General features: G+C 41.4%; 1 protein-coding gene across 1 annotated transcript in view; it reads left to right on the forward strand.

The window, feature by feature from the left end:
* The first annotated feature begins 2,053 nt into the window (after positions 1–2,053).
* LOC132764185 (hepatocyte nuclear factor 6-like) overlaps positions 2,054–14,829 on the forward strand; it is a 90,890-nt gene continuing 78,114 nt past the window's right edge. Inside the window, exon 1 of the mRNA XM_067472345.1 lies at positions 2,054–2,190. The gene's annotated coding sequence lies outside the window, so the exon portion shown is untranslated. The remainder of the gene's footprint in view (positions 2,191–14,829) is intronic.

Genomic DNA, 14,829 nt, shown 5'->3' on the forward strand with positions numbered 1-14,829 from the left:
AAGACTAGTCGCTCTCGTTGCAATGGTATAGTAATGGTGAGGCTGTGGACCATATTTTGCATTGAATAGACCACATCAGCTCTAGTTCCTGATGCAGAATATATGCCACCCAGTAGTCATCATGTGCGCACTCACAGAAAAGCGTATTTAATAAGTCTTGGCACTATAAGAGGATTTCGTGAGACCAGTCGCTCTCGTTGCAATGGTATAGTAACGCTGAGGCCGTGGACCATATTTTGCACTGGATAGACCACATCAGCTCTGGTTCCTGATACAGAACATATGCTATCCAGTAGTCATCATGTGCTCACTCACAGAAAAATGTATTTAATAAGCCTCGGCACTATAAGTGGGTTTTGTGAGACCAGTCGTTTTCGTTGCAATGGTATAGTAATGCTGAGGCTGTGGACCATATTTTGCATTGAATAGACCACATCAGCTCTAGTTCCTGATACAGAACGTATGCCATCCAGTAGTTGCCATATGCTTGTATTTAATAAGCTTCAGCACTATAAGAGGATTTTGCTCAACCAGTCGCTCTAGTTGCAATGGTGTAGTAATGGTGAGGCTGTGGATCATATTTTGCACTGGATAGACCACATCAGCTCTGGTTCCTGATACAGAAAATATGCCATCCAGTAGTCGTCATGTGCTCACTCACACAAAGACGTATTTAATAAGCCTCGGCACTATAAGAGGGTTTTGCGAGACCAGTCGTTCTTGTTGCAATGGTATAGTAACGCTGAGGCTGTGGGCCATATTTTGCATTGGATAGACCACATCAGCTGTAGTTTCTGATACAGAACATATGCCATCCAGTAGTTGCCATATGCTTATATTTAATAAGGGCGACTGGTTTTGCACAACTAGTCGCACTAGTTGCAATGGTGTAGTAATGGTAAGGCCGCGGATCATAGTTTGCATTGGATAGACCACATCAGCTCTAGTTTCCGATACAGAACATATGCCATCCAGTAGTTGCCACAAAAAAACCATATTTAATAAAACTTGGCACTATAAAAGGGTTTTGCAAGTCCAGTTGCTCTCATTGCAATGGTATAGTAATGGTGAGGCTGTGGACCATATTTTGCATTGGATAGACCACATCAGCTCTAGTTCCTGATTCAGAACATATGCCATCCAGTAGTCATCATGTGCTCACTCATAGAAAAACGTATTTAATAAGCCTCGGCGCTATAAGAGGGTTTTGCGAGACCAGTCGCTCTCGCTGCAATAGTATAGTAACGCTGAGGCTGTGGATCATATTTTGCGTTGGATAGACCACATCAGCTCTAGTTCCTGATACAGAAGATATGCCATCCAGTAGTGATCATGTACTCACTCATAGAAAAACATATTTAATAAGCCTTGGCACTGTAAGAAGATCTCATGAGACCAGTCGCTCTCGTTGCAATGGTATAGTAACGCTGAGGCTGTGGACGATATTTTGCACTGGATAGACCACATCAGCTCTAGTTTCTGATACAGAACATATGCCATCCAGTAGTTGCCATATGCTTGTATTTAATAAGCCTCAGCACTATAAGAAGGTTTTGCGCAATCATTCGCTCTTGTTGCAACGGCATAGTAATGGTGAGGCCGCCATATTTTAGTGTGTGTGGGCTACTGGTGGTCCACGAACCACAGGTTGGGAACCACTGGTCTGGCCTCTATTTCAAGGCCTCCTATTGCAATGTCAAAGACCTCCAACTGCATATGAGCATCCTCAAACCCCCTTTTGAATGGGGCACAGGCTTCTCGTCTCTCTCTCTGTGCAAATAAATACAGAAAAAACCCATCGCGTGCCCTGTTCATCAAGAGCCGTGTGCGTTTGAGAGCGAGCGAGAGAGAGAAAGCGCACGTTGGAGTGTGTGTGTGTGCCACATGGGTGAATCTCCCACTCGGCGTATTGATCGGGGCCGCATTGATCTGGTGGAAAGGGATGGGGGGGGCACCGCAGGAATGAAAATCAATAACCTCTCCTTCCCCCCCCCCCCACCCTTTGCGATATGTTTCTGGGTTTTCGAGGATTCGCTCGCCGGGGCCCGGCGCATAATGTGCCGGAAGGACGGTGCGAGTGTGCGCTCCGCCTGCCTTTCCTCGGCTTGGAAGGAGCAGAGGGAGGCCGGAAGGAGGCTCGGCTGCCGGGCCGGACTCTTGGGTCACTCCACCTTCGTCTTGCAGATGCAGGTGAGTCAATGGGAGCACGAAAGAGAGGTACCGGATCACCTCGGTTGATACCACATCCTGGTCTCGGTCAGGCCCGTTCCCTCTTGTGTCTTATCCATTCGGCACTCATTCTCTGTCGCATTGTAGGCCTGGATATCAAGTGGCGAGAGGTTCCGCTGGTTGACGCCAGCAGGGGGCGCCTTTCCACTTGTTGGGAGAAACGCACAATCCGAATTTTGTATCGTTGTTAACCAGAATCGCGAAATTTTGCATCCCATTTTGACGCAATGTTTTTGCGGAGCTATTTTGGGCGGCCCAAGTTTTTGGAAATTTGAACGAAAGGGTGGAACACCTGGAAAGAAAATCCGTTCCTGGTTCGAAAGTGTTATTTCCTGTTTAATAGTGCGACCGTTGCGTTGAAAGTAGTTGTCATATTCCAGAAATTTCGTTTTTGTGTCTGCCACAATTGGTTCACACTCCACGATGAGAAAAATCAGAGCAAAAATGTACCGCAGGATATCCTGTGCCGAAACAAAGTTTTTTGCAGTTTAATAAACCCATTTTCTCAGGAAATGACATTGATAACAAAGGAAGAAAAATTGTGTTACATAGTGTACAGTTTTGTATGTGGATTTAGCAGTTGCGCACAATTTTGTATGCCGAATTTCATTATCTACCCTATCTATATATGGTTTTGTATGTGGATTTTCCAGTTGTGCAAAATTTTGTATGCAGAATTTCATCATCTACCCTAGCAATGGTTTTGCGTGTGGATTTTGCAGTTGTGCACAATTTTGTACGCTGAATTTTGTCATATCAATGTATGGATTTGTAAGTGGATGTTGCAGTTGTACACAATTTTGCATGCCGAATTTTGGGATCTGTAGGTGGATGTTGCAGTTTTGGGATTAGTAGGTGGATGTTGCCGTTTTGCACAATTTTGCATGCCGAATTTTGGAGGTGGATGTTGCACTTTTGGGATTTGCAGTTTTTGCCGAATTTTGGAGGTGGATGTTGCACTTTTGGGATTTGCAGTTTTGCACAATTTTGCATGCCGAATGATGTTGCAGTTTTGGGATTTGTAGGTGGATGTTGCAGTTGGGCACAATTTTGCATGCCTAATTTTGGGATTTGTAGGTGGATGTTGCAGTTTTGGGATTTTTTTGTATGCCGAATTTTGGGATTTGTAGGTGGATGTTGCAGTTTTGGGAATTTTTTGCATGCTGAATTTTGGGATTTGTAGGTGGGTGTTGCAGTTGCGCACAATTTTGTATGCTGAATTTCACCATCTACCCTATCGATGTATGGATTTGTAGGTGGATGTTGCAGTTTTATTGCGCACAATTTTGTATGCAAAATTTCATCATCTCCCCTCTCCATGTATGGTTTTGTATGTGGATTTTGCAGTTGCGGGCAATTTTGTATGCGGAATTCTGCCTCTGTTTGCAAAGCTACGGTATATGGATTCTTGTTTTCCTTGTTTGCGGTGGTCAAATAAATGTACATTTGGGGGCTATGCACCTTTTCTGGATATATACGTAATTGTTGAGCCGAGAATGGATGCAAGAAGCATAGAAATCACGTTCTTAGACCTTACAACAATATAATATAATACTAGGTTTCCAATCCTGCAAGCTTCTGTAGTTACATTATTATTGTGTTGCTCAACTCACAACCTCTGAGGATGCCTGCCATAGATGTGGCTGAAAAGTCAGGAGAGAATGCTTCTGGGACATGACCAGACGGCCTGAAAAACTCACAGAAACCCAGTGATTCCGCCATGAAAGCCCTTGACAACACATATTTTCTTATTTGGCAATTTACTGGAGTTGATGAGAAGCTGGAAAGGAGAATAACAACTAACGACAACGACGACAACAATGCATCTACAGAAGCTGGCAGGATTGGAAGCCTAATATTATTATTGTACATTATTAAATATTGTTGTTGTTGTCAAAGGCTTTCATGGCCAGAATCACTGGTTCGCTGTGAGTTTTTCAGGCTGTCTGGCCATGCTCCAGAAGCATTCTCTCCTGACATTTTGCCCACATCTACGACAGGCATCTTCAGAGGTTGTGTTGGAAACTCGGCAAATGGGGTTTCTATATCTGTGGAATGATGTCCAGGGTGGGAGAAAGAATGAAATGTCTGTTGGAGGCAAGCGTGAATGTTGCAATTCACACTTGCATCAGGAAGCAGCCAGGTTTTGAAGCTGCAAGGCCATTCAATGCAAATCAAGGTGGCCAACTGCGGTGGTTGTTTGTTTGTGTGTCTATATGAAGGTGGGTCAAAAAGTTTTGCCTCCTATGTCATAAAAACATTATGAATGAACCTAGAACAGCAGAATTTGCTCCAGATCAGAGCCTCAACTGTCCTCTATGTAAACCTACCATTCAGTGGAGTCTCCATCCATTTGGACACTTTTGTGCCATCGTTTAACCCAGGCATCGAAAACAATTTTGGGGAGAAATAGACTATATCAATAGTCTATAGACTATATCAATAGTCTATAGACTATATCAATAGACTATATCAATAGCCTCTATCAGATCATGCATCGATACTCCTGTAGTTGTGAAAGAAGGAAAAGTTAGCGTGACGGAGGCATTACTTTTTGACGCAACCTCGTATTATCTATAATATAAATAATAATGTAATGACAGTTTGTGGGATTAACAGAACTCCAAAACCACTGGACAAATCGACACCAAATTTGGACACAAGACACTGAACAACCCAATGTATGTCCTTCACTAAAAAAAAAAAATGATTTTGTCATTTGGGAGTTGTAGTTGCTGGGATTTATAGTTCACCTACAATCAAAGAACATTCTGAACTCCACCAATGATGGAATTGAATCAAACTTGGCACACAGTTCTCCCACGACCAACAGAAAACACTAGAAGGGTTTGGCGGGCATTGACCTTGAGTTTGGGAGTTGTAGTTCACCTCCATCCAGAGAGCACTGTGGACTCAAACAATGATGGATCTGGACCAAACTTGGCACTAATATACCATATGCCCAAATGTGAACACAGATGGAGTTTGGGGGAAATAGACCTTCACATTTGGGAGTTGAAGTTACTGGGATTTATAGTTCACCTACAATCAAAGAGCATTCTGAACCCCACCAACGACATTCTGAACTCCACCAATGATGGAATTGAATCAAACTTGGCACACTGTTCTCCCATGTCCAACAGAAAACACTACAAGGGTTTGGCGGGCATTGACCTTGAGTTTGGGAGTTGTAGTTCACCTCCATCCAGAGAGCACTGTGGACTCAAACAATGATGGATCTGGACCAAACTTGGCACTAATATACCATATGCCCAAATGTGAACACAGATGGAGTTTGGGGGAAATAGACCTTCACATTTGGGAGTTGAAGTTACTGGGATTTATAGTTCACCTACAATCAAAGAGCATTCTGAACCTCACCAACAACACAATTGGGGCAAACTTCCCACACAGAATCCCCCATGACCAACAGAAAATACTTAAGGCCATCCAGTCCAACTCCCTTCTTCACCAGGGCAAGAAAACATAATGAAAGCCCTCCTGACAGAGAGCCATCCAGCCATAGATATAGATAGATAGATATGATTCACACACAGAAAGATATAGTATCATAGATTTGAAAGGGACCCCTAAAGAAGGACAATTCTATATATATATATTAAAAAACAACAGAAGAGGTATAAAAAGACAAAAAATACATTACAACGCATGTCCAAAACCACACATATACACAAACACACACACTCACATATACACATATATACACACCCAAAACACAAATACACAGACTGGGCCACAGCAACGTGGGGCAGGGGATGGCTTGTAATCTATATAAATAGAAATGTAATGTTCGTTTGTGGGATTAACATAACTCAAAAACCACTGGACAAATTGACACCGAATTTCGACACAAGACACCCAACAACCCAATGTATGTCCTTCACTCAAAAAAACACTGGAAAACACAGCATAAGGGATATAAAAAGTCAAAAATGCAAAAGCATGATACTGTGCATGCGCAAAATGCCTCCCCCTGGCAAACAAAACACACAATAGCATATCCACACTCTCTTCCAGACTACAGTTCCCAGCATCCCCTAGAAAAGGCCCTTTAGGAGAGGAGGGTGATCCAAATGCACTGCTTCCAAGATGTAAGCTTTATTCTCCTTGGATTTCTTTGAGAGCATCCCAATCCCTGCAGATTTCCAATTTCCTATTCCTGGACTGCAACTCCCAGCAATCCTCCAGATAGTTAGATTAGATAGAGATAGATGGGTAGGTAGGTTGGTAGATCGATCAGGAGGACTGGTGGGAGTTGCAGTCCAAGAATAGGTAGAGAAGGAAGAAAGGGGAGAAAGAGGAAGGGAAAGAAAAGGGAGGAAGGAAGAGAAGAGGAAGAGAAGAAAGGAAGGAGAGAAGGAAAGAAAAAAGGAAGGAGAGAAAGAGGAAGGGAAAGAAAGGGGGGAAGGAAGGAAGGAAAGAAGGAAAGAAAAGGAGGGAAGGAAGGAAAAGAAAGGAAGGAGAGAAAGAGGAAAGAAAAGGAGGGTAGGAAGGGAAAAGAAGTAAGGAAGGAGAGAAAGAGGAAGGGAAAGAAAAAGGAGTGAAGGAAGGGAAAACAAGGAAGGAAGGAGAGAAAGAGAAAGGGAAAGAAAAGGGGGGAAGGAAGGGAAAAGAAGGGAGGAAGCAAAGAGGAAGGGAAAGAAAAGGAGGGAAAGAAGGGGAAAGAAGGAAGTAAGGAGAGAAAGAGGAAGGGAAAGAAAAGGAGGGAATGAAGGGAAAAGAAAGGAAGTAAGGAGAGAAAGAGGAAGGGAAAGAAAAGGAGGGAAGGAAGGGAAAAGAAAGGAGAAAGGAGAGAAAGAGGAAGGGAAAGAAAAAGGGGGAAGGAAGGGAAAAGAAGGGAGGAAAGAGAGAAAGAGGAAGGGAAAGAAAAGGAGGGAAGGAAGGAAGGGAAAAGAAGGAAGGAGAGGAAGGGAAAGAAAAGGGGGGAAGGAAGGGAAAAGAAGGGAGGAAAGAGAGAAAGAGGAAGGGAAAGAAAAGGAGGGAAGGAAGGGAAAAGAAGGGAGGAAGGAGAGAAAGAGGAAGGGAAAGAAAAAGGGGGAAGGAAGGGAAAAGAAGGAAGTAAGGAGAGAAAGAGGAAGGGAAAGAAAAGGAGGGAAGGAAGGAAGGGAAAAGAAGGAAGGAGAGGAAGGGAAAGAAAAGGGGGGAAGGAAGGGAAAAGAAGGGAGGAAAGAGAGAAAGAGGAAGGGAAAGAAAAGGAGGGAAGGAAGGGAAAAGAAGGGAGGAAGGAGAGAAAGAGGAAGGGAAAGAAAAGGGGGGAAGGAAGGGAAAAGAAGGGAGGAAAGAGAGAAAGAGGAAGGGAAAGAAAAGGAGGGAAGGAAGGGAAAAGAAGGAAGGAAGGCAAGAAAGAGGAAGGGAAAGAAAAGGGGGAAAGGAAGATAAAAGAAGGAAGGAGGGAGAGAAAGAGGAATCTGTTACTGGTACTGAAATTAATGTGCGTCTTACAATCGATGGCGCCTTAGAATGGAAGAAATTGGGTCTTTCAAAGTAATGACGCTCTTTGGCTAAGAATCCTAAACTATATCCCAAACTACAAATCCCAAGGTTGCATTGAGCCATAAAAGTGGGACCAAACTGCATTAAGTCTACAGTGTGGATGCGTCTTGGAAGTCGACACCAGAAGCTGCTTTCAAAACCTAACTTACGAACGCCATGATTTTTAATTAATAATAATAATAATAATAATAATAATAATAATAAACTAATAAATAAATTAATAATAAGCCCTCTTTGACCTGTATCTCCATCATTGCGATCAATGTCGGGAAGGGAAGGAAATTATTCGTTTTGCCCTGAATCTATAATGATGGAGGACAAAAAAACAAAACAAAACAGCCAACCTTTTCCTTTTTAATAATCCCCGGGTTTCATTTTTGCACACGCAAAACACACGTGTGTGCCCCCTCGCACGCCTTCTCCCCCCCCCCCATATCTCCAACCTGGGGTTGCCATGGCGACTGCCTGATGTATTGGGCTATTGATCAGGCCCGCCAAACGCCGGCTGTCCACTCCGAGTTTTGCAGCAATTCACATTCTTCTTCTTAACCATGGGCCTAAATCAATATCAGACACTGTTTATTCCGGATGACTATTCTCTTCTGGCTTTTCCTCTCTTTCTTTCGCTTGCTTTTCTATCTGGGTTTCAGTGCATTTCTGTCTCTCCCCTATCTTCTCTTTCCAATGCCCTGCAAAGCTTTCCGATATTGGAAATACTATGGGAAGGGCGAGGGCGGTTGCCAGGAAAATTGGAATATTCTTGAACACATTTCAATTGTAAACAGTATTCGTTTTCACGTACTTACCTGCTTTGAGTCTCACCTAAGCAAGGAAAGTCAGCTCTAAATATGATAAGAACGAGCATATCTACCTAATGTTGCACAGGTTTCGTTGGGACCACTGACTGCCTACTTTCTCCCCTCTTCTTTCTTTCTCTTTCCTTCTTTGTCTCTCTTCCTTCATCCCTTCTTTCTTTCCTTCCTTCCTTTCTCTTTCTTTCCTTTCCTCCCCTCAGATCTTTTCCCCTTCCCTTTCCCTTTCTTTCTTTCCTCCCTTCCTTTCTTTCTTTCCCTTCTTTTTCTCTTTCTTTCTTTCTTTCTTTCTTTCTTTCTTTCCTTCCCTCCTCCCTCCCTTGCATTTCCCTCATACACTTCCTCCTCCTCCTCCTTTCTTCCCTTTCTTTCTCTTTCTCTCCTTTCCTCCCCTCAGATCTTTTTCCTTTCTCTTTCTTTCTTTCTTTCTTTCCCTTCTTTTTCTCTTTCTTTCATTCTTTCCTTCCCTCCTCCCTCCCTTGCATTTCCCACATACACTTCCTCCTCCTTCTTTCTTCCCTTCCTTTCTCTTTCTTTCCTTTCCTCCCCTCAGATCTTTTTCCTTTCCCTTTCTTTCTTTCTTTCTTTCTTTCTTTCCCTTCTTTTTCTTTCTTTCATTCTTTCCTTCCCTCCTCCCTCCCTTGCATTTCCCTCATACACTTCCTCCTCCTCCTCCTCCTTTCTTCCCTTTCTTCCTCTTTCTTTCCTTTCCTCCCCTCAGATCTTTTTCCTTTCCCTTTCTTTCTTTCTTTCTTTCTTTTTCTTTCTTTCCCTTCTTTTTCTCTTTCTTTCATTCTTTCCTCCCTCCCTCCCTCCCTTGCATTTCCCACATACACTTCCTCCTCCTTCTTTCTTCCTTTCCTTTCTCTTTCTTTCCTTTCCTCCCCTCAGATCTTTTCCCCTTCCCCTTTCCTTTCCCTTTCTTTCTTTCCCTTCTTTTTCTTTTTCTTTCATTCTTTCCTTCCTTCCTTCCTCCCTTGCATTTCCCTCATACACCTCCTCCTCTCTCTTGTCTTTCTTTCTTTCTTTCTTTCTTTCTTTCTTTCTTCCCTTGCTTCCTCTCATATACATTCCCTTCTTTCTTCTTTTTCTCTCTTCCTCCTTCCTTCTTTTATCTCTTCTTTTCCGTTCCTTTCTTCCTTTCCCTCCCCTCACACCTTTTCCCCTTTATCATCTTTCTTTCTCTTTCCTCCCTACTTTTCCCTCGTTTGTCTCTATCTTTCTTCCTTTCTTTATTTGCTTTTACTTTCTTTCCTTTTCTTCCTTCATCCCTTTTTGCTCCCTTTCCTTTCTCTTCTCTTTTCTTTCTTTCCTTCCTTTATCTCTTGCTTCCTTTTCTTTCTCTTCTCTTCTTTTCTTCATTCTTGCTCCCCTTCTTTTCTCTTCCCTTCTTACTTCCTCTCCCTCCTCTTTTCTTCCTTTTCACTTCCCTTCTTTTCTCTTCCCTTCTTTTCTTTCTTTCTTCCCTTCTTGTTCCCCTTCCCTTTCTCTTCCCTTCTTTTCTTTCTTTCTTTCTTCCCTACTTACTTCCCTTCCTTTCTCTTCCCTTCTTTCCTTCTATTTCTTCCCTCCCTTCAGACCTGTTTCTCTTTCCTTTATCATCCTTCCTTTCCTCTCCCTCTTCTCCCTTCCTTCCTTCCTTCCTTCCTTCCTTCCTTCCTTCCTTCCTTCCTTCCTTCCTCTTTCCCTTCATTGTACATCTTACCTTTCTTCCTATTTCTTTCCTTCCTTACCCTCAAACCTTTTCCCTTTCTTTTCCTCCCATCACTTCTTTTCCTTCCTTTTCTCTTCCCTTCTTTTTCTCTCATCCTCTTTCCTCCCGCCATCCTTTTCCCTCGTGTTTCTCTTTCTTCCTTTCTTCCTTTTTTTACTCTCTTCCCTTTCCCTTTTCTTATTTCTCTTCAATAATAATAATAATAATAATAATAATATAAAATCTTGTGATTCTATTGGTTTCTTAATATTGTGAAGTGCAATACGCAAGCTGCATAATGGTTTCTTAATATTGCGAGCTGCTTTGCATCTCAGTCAAGCGATAAAAGTGGCATGTAAATATAATAATAATAATAATAATAATAATAATAGAATCTTGAGATTCTATTGCTTTCTTAATATTGCAAAGTGCAATATTGTGAAGTGCAATATGCAAGCTGTGTAATGGTTTCTTAATATTGCAAGCTGCTTTGCATCTCAGTCCAGAGATACAAGTGGTATGTAAATATAATAATAATAATAATAATAATAATAATAATAATAATAATAATCGAATCTTGGGATACTATTTCTTAATATTGCAATATTGTGATCTGTAATATGCAAGCTGCGCAATAGTTTCTTAATATTGTGAGCTGCTTTGCATCTCAGTCCAGAGATAAAATTGGTATGTAAATATAATAATCATCATCATCATTTAATGATAATAATAATAATAATAATAATAATAGAACTTTGGGATTCAATTGGTGGGTTAATATTGCGATGTGCAATACACAAGCTGCGTAATGGTTTCTTAATATTGCGAGCTGCTTTGAGTTTCAGTCCAGAGATAAAATTGGTATGTAAATATAGTAATAATAATCATCATTTAATAATAATAATAATAATAATAATAATAGAGTCTTGGGATTCTATTGGTTCCTTAATATTACGAGTGCAATACGCAAGCTGCGCAATGGTTTCTTAATATTACGAGCTGCTTTGCATCTCAGTCCAGAGATAAAAATTGGTATGTAAATATAATAATAATAATAATCATCATCATCATCATCTAATAATAATAATAATAATAATAATAATAATAATACAATAGAATCTTGGTATTCTATTGGTTTCTTAATATTACGAGGTGCAATATTGCGAGCTGTAATACGCAAGCTGTGCAATGGTTTATTAATGTTGCGAGCTGCTTTGCATCTCAGTCAAGAGATAAAATTGGTATGTAAATATAGTAGTAATCATCCTCGTTATCATATAATGATAATAATAATGGAATCTTGGGATTCTATTGGTTCCTTAATATTACGAGGTGCAATACGCAAACTGCGTAATGGTTTCTTAATATTGCGAGCTGCTTTGAGTCTCAGTCCAGAGATACAAGTGGCATGTAAATATAATCATCATCATCATCATCATCATCATCTAATAATAATAATAATAATAATAATAATAATAATAATAGAGTCTTGCGATTCTATTGGCTTCTTAATATTACGAGGTACAATATTGCGAGCTGTAATATGCAAGTTGCGCAATAGTTTATTAATGTTGTGAGTTGCTTTGGATCTCAGTCAAGAGATAAAAATGGTATGTAAATATAGTAATAATAATAATAATCATCATCATATAATGATAATAATAAAATGGAATCTTGGGATTCTATTGGTTCCTTAATATTGCGAGGTGCAATATGCAAACTGCGTAATGGTTTCTTAATATTGCGAGCTGCTTTGAGTCTCAGTCCAGAGATACAAGTGGCATGTAAATATAATCATCATCATCATCATCATCATCATATAATAATAATAATAATAATAATAATAATAATAATAGAGTCTTGTGATTCTATTGGTTTCTTAATATTGCGATGTGCAATATGCAAGCTGCGTAATGGTTTCTTAATATTGCGAGCGGCTTTGCATCTCAGTCAAGAGATAAAATTGGTATGTAAATATAGCAATAATAATCATCATCATCATATAATGATAATAATAATAATGGAATCTTGGGATTCTATTGGTTTCTTAATATTGCGATGTGCAATATGCAAGCTGCGTAATGGTTTCTTAATATTGTGAGCTGCTTTGAGTCTCAGTCCAGAGATACAAGTGGCATGTAAATATAATAATAATTGAAATTTTATGTTTAGTCTTAGGTAATATTTCCAAGATACGCATGTGGAAAACACCCCAAAGCAAAAGCAAAGGATTTTCGGATGTTTGTGGATTTCAGTGCCGATTTTCTGGCTTTCTCTCTCTGGATGGACGCATGTGTGGGCGACCTCTCTTCTCCTCCTTCAAAAGAAAGGCCGGGCTCTAATTAGCTCCTCTGGTCCAAAGGGCAACAGAAGGGACCTCTGACCTTTGATCCCTCCAGCTACCCCCAGGTCACTTGCCCTCGGCCACATATCGACCAAGCCACTGCTGCATCTTAAAGGCACAGGGCCTCTTTTATCCAGAATGGGAGGGGTCCTCTACACAAAGCGGTTCCGGATTCGACCAATCTGGTGTCGGAATTAGCCCTCCGGAATTTGCATAATCTCCGCCCCCTCCAGGTGAGAGGATAATCAGTCCCGCCCAAACTTTGCACCTTTTCTCAAATTGATTCTTCATACACAAGTGAAGAAAGGAAACTTGGAAGAAGGACAGTATGAGATCTCCTATAATTGCATTCAAAGCACTCCCGACAGATGGCCATTAAGTAGAGGCTGGATGGCCATCTGTCCAGAGTGCTTTGAATGCGGTTTTCGTGCTTCTTGGCAGGGAATTGGACACAAGGTCTCTTCCAACTCTATGATTCAATGAGTCTATGATGGTGGGGTTCAGAATGCTCTGTGATTGTAGGTGAACTATAAACCCCAGCAACTACAACTCCCAATTGTCAAGGTCTATTTTCCCCAAACTCCACCAGTGTTCACATTTGGGTATATTGAGTATTCGTGTAGAGTTTAGTCCAGATCCATCATTGTTTGGGAAGTTTGGCCTAATTCTATCTTTAGTGGGGTTCAGAATGCAATTTGGTTGTAGGCAAACTATAAATCTCAGCAACTACAACTCCCTAATGCCAACCTCTATTTCCCTCAAATTCCACCTGTCTTCACATTTGGGTATTTTGAGTATTCTTGCCAAGTTTGGTCCAGATCTATTGTTGTTTGAGACCACAGTGCTGTCTGGATGTAGGTGAACTACAACTCCAAAACTCAAGGTCAATGCCCACCAAACCCTTCCAGTATTTCCTGTTGGGCATCGGAGTTCTGTGTGCCAAGTTTGGTCCAATTCCATTGTTGGTGAGGTTCAGAAAGCTCTTTGATTCGTAAGTGAACTATAAATCCCAGCAACTACAACTCCCTAATGTCATGGTCTATTTCCCCCAAACTCCACCAGTATTCACATTTGGGCATATTGAGTATTCATGCCAAGTTTGGTCCAGATCCATCACTGTTTGCGAAGTTTGGCCCAATTCTATCCTTAGTGGGGTTCAGAATGCTATTTGATTGTAGCTGAACTATAAATCCCAGCAACTACAACTCCCAAATGTCAAGGTCTCTTTTCCCCAAACTCTACCAGTGTTCACATTTGGGCATATGGAGTATTCGTGCCAAGTTTGGTCCAGATCCATCGTTGTTTGAGTCCACAGTGCTCTCTGGATGTAGGTGAACTGCAACTCCCAAACTCAAGGTCAATGTCCTCCAAACCCCTCCAGTATTTTCTGTTGGGCATGGGAGTTCTGTGTGCCAGGCTTGGTCCAATTCTATCGTTGGTGAAGTTCGGAATGCTCTTTGGTTGTAGGTGAACTACAAATCCCAGCAACTACAACTCACAAACACAAAGTCAGTGCTCACTAAACCCTTCCATTATTTTCCGTCAGTCGTGGGAGTTCTGTGCCAAGTGGCGTTCAATTCCATTATTGGTGGAGTTCGGAATGCTCTTTGATTGTAGGTGAACTACAAATCCCAGCAACTACAACTCCCAAACACAAAGTCAGTGTTCACTAAACCCATTATTTTCCGTCAGTCGTGGGAGTTCTGTGTGCCAAGTGTGGTTGAATTCCATCATTGGTGGAGTTCAGAATGCTCTTTGATGTTAGGTGAACTACAAATCCCAGCAACTACAACTCCCAAACACAAAGTCAGTGTTCACTAAACCCATTATTTTCCGTCAGTCGTGGGAGAACTGTGTGCCAAGTGTGGTTCAATTCCATCATTGGTGGAGTTCAGAATGCTCTTTGATGTTAGGTGAACTACAAATCCCAGCAACTACAACTCCCAAACACAAAGTCAATGCTCACTAAACCCTTCCATTATTTTCTGTTAATCATGGGAGTTCTGTGTGCCATATTTGGTTCAATTCCATCATTGGTGGAGCTCAGAATGTCCTTTGATTGTAAGGGAACTACAAATCCCAGCAACTACAACTCCCAAACACAAAGTCAGCGCTCACTAAACCCTTCCGTTATTTTCCGTCAGTCATGGGAGTTCTGTGTGCCAAGTGTGGTTCAATTCCATCATTGGTGGAGTTCAGAATGCTCTTTGATGTTAGGTGAACTACAAATCCCAGCA

The sequence above is a fragment of the Anolis sagrei genome, chromosome 12, assembly GCF_037176765.1.
Source record: "Anolis sagrei isolate rAnoSag1 chromosome 12, rAnoSag1.mat, whole genome shotgun sequence".
NCBI classification, from domain to species: domain Eukaryota; kingdom Metazoa; phylum Chordata; class Lepidosauria; order Squamata; family Dactyloidae; genus Anolis; species Anolis sagrei.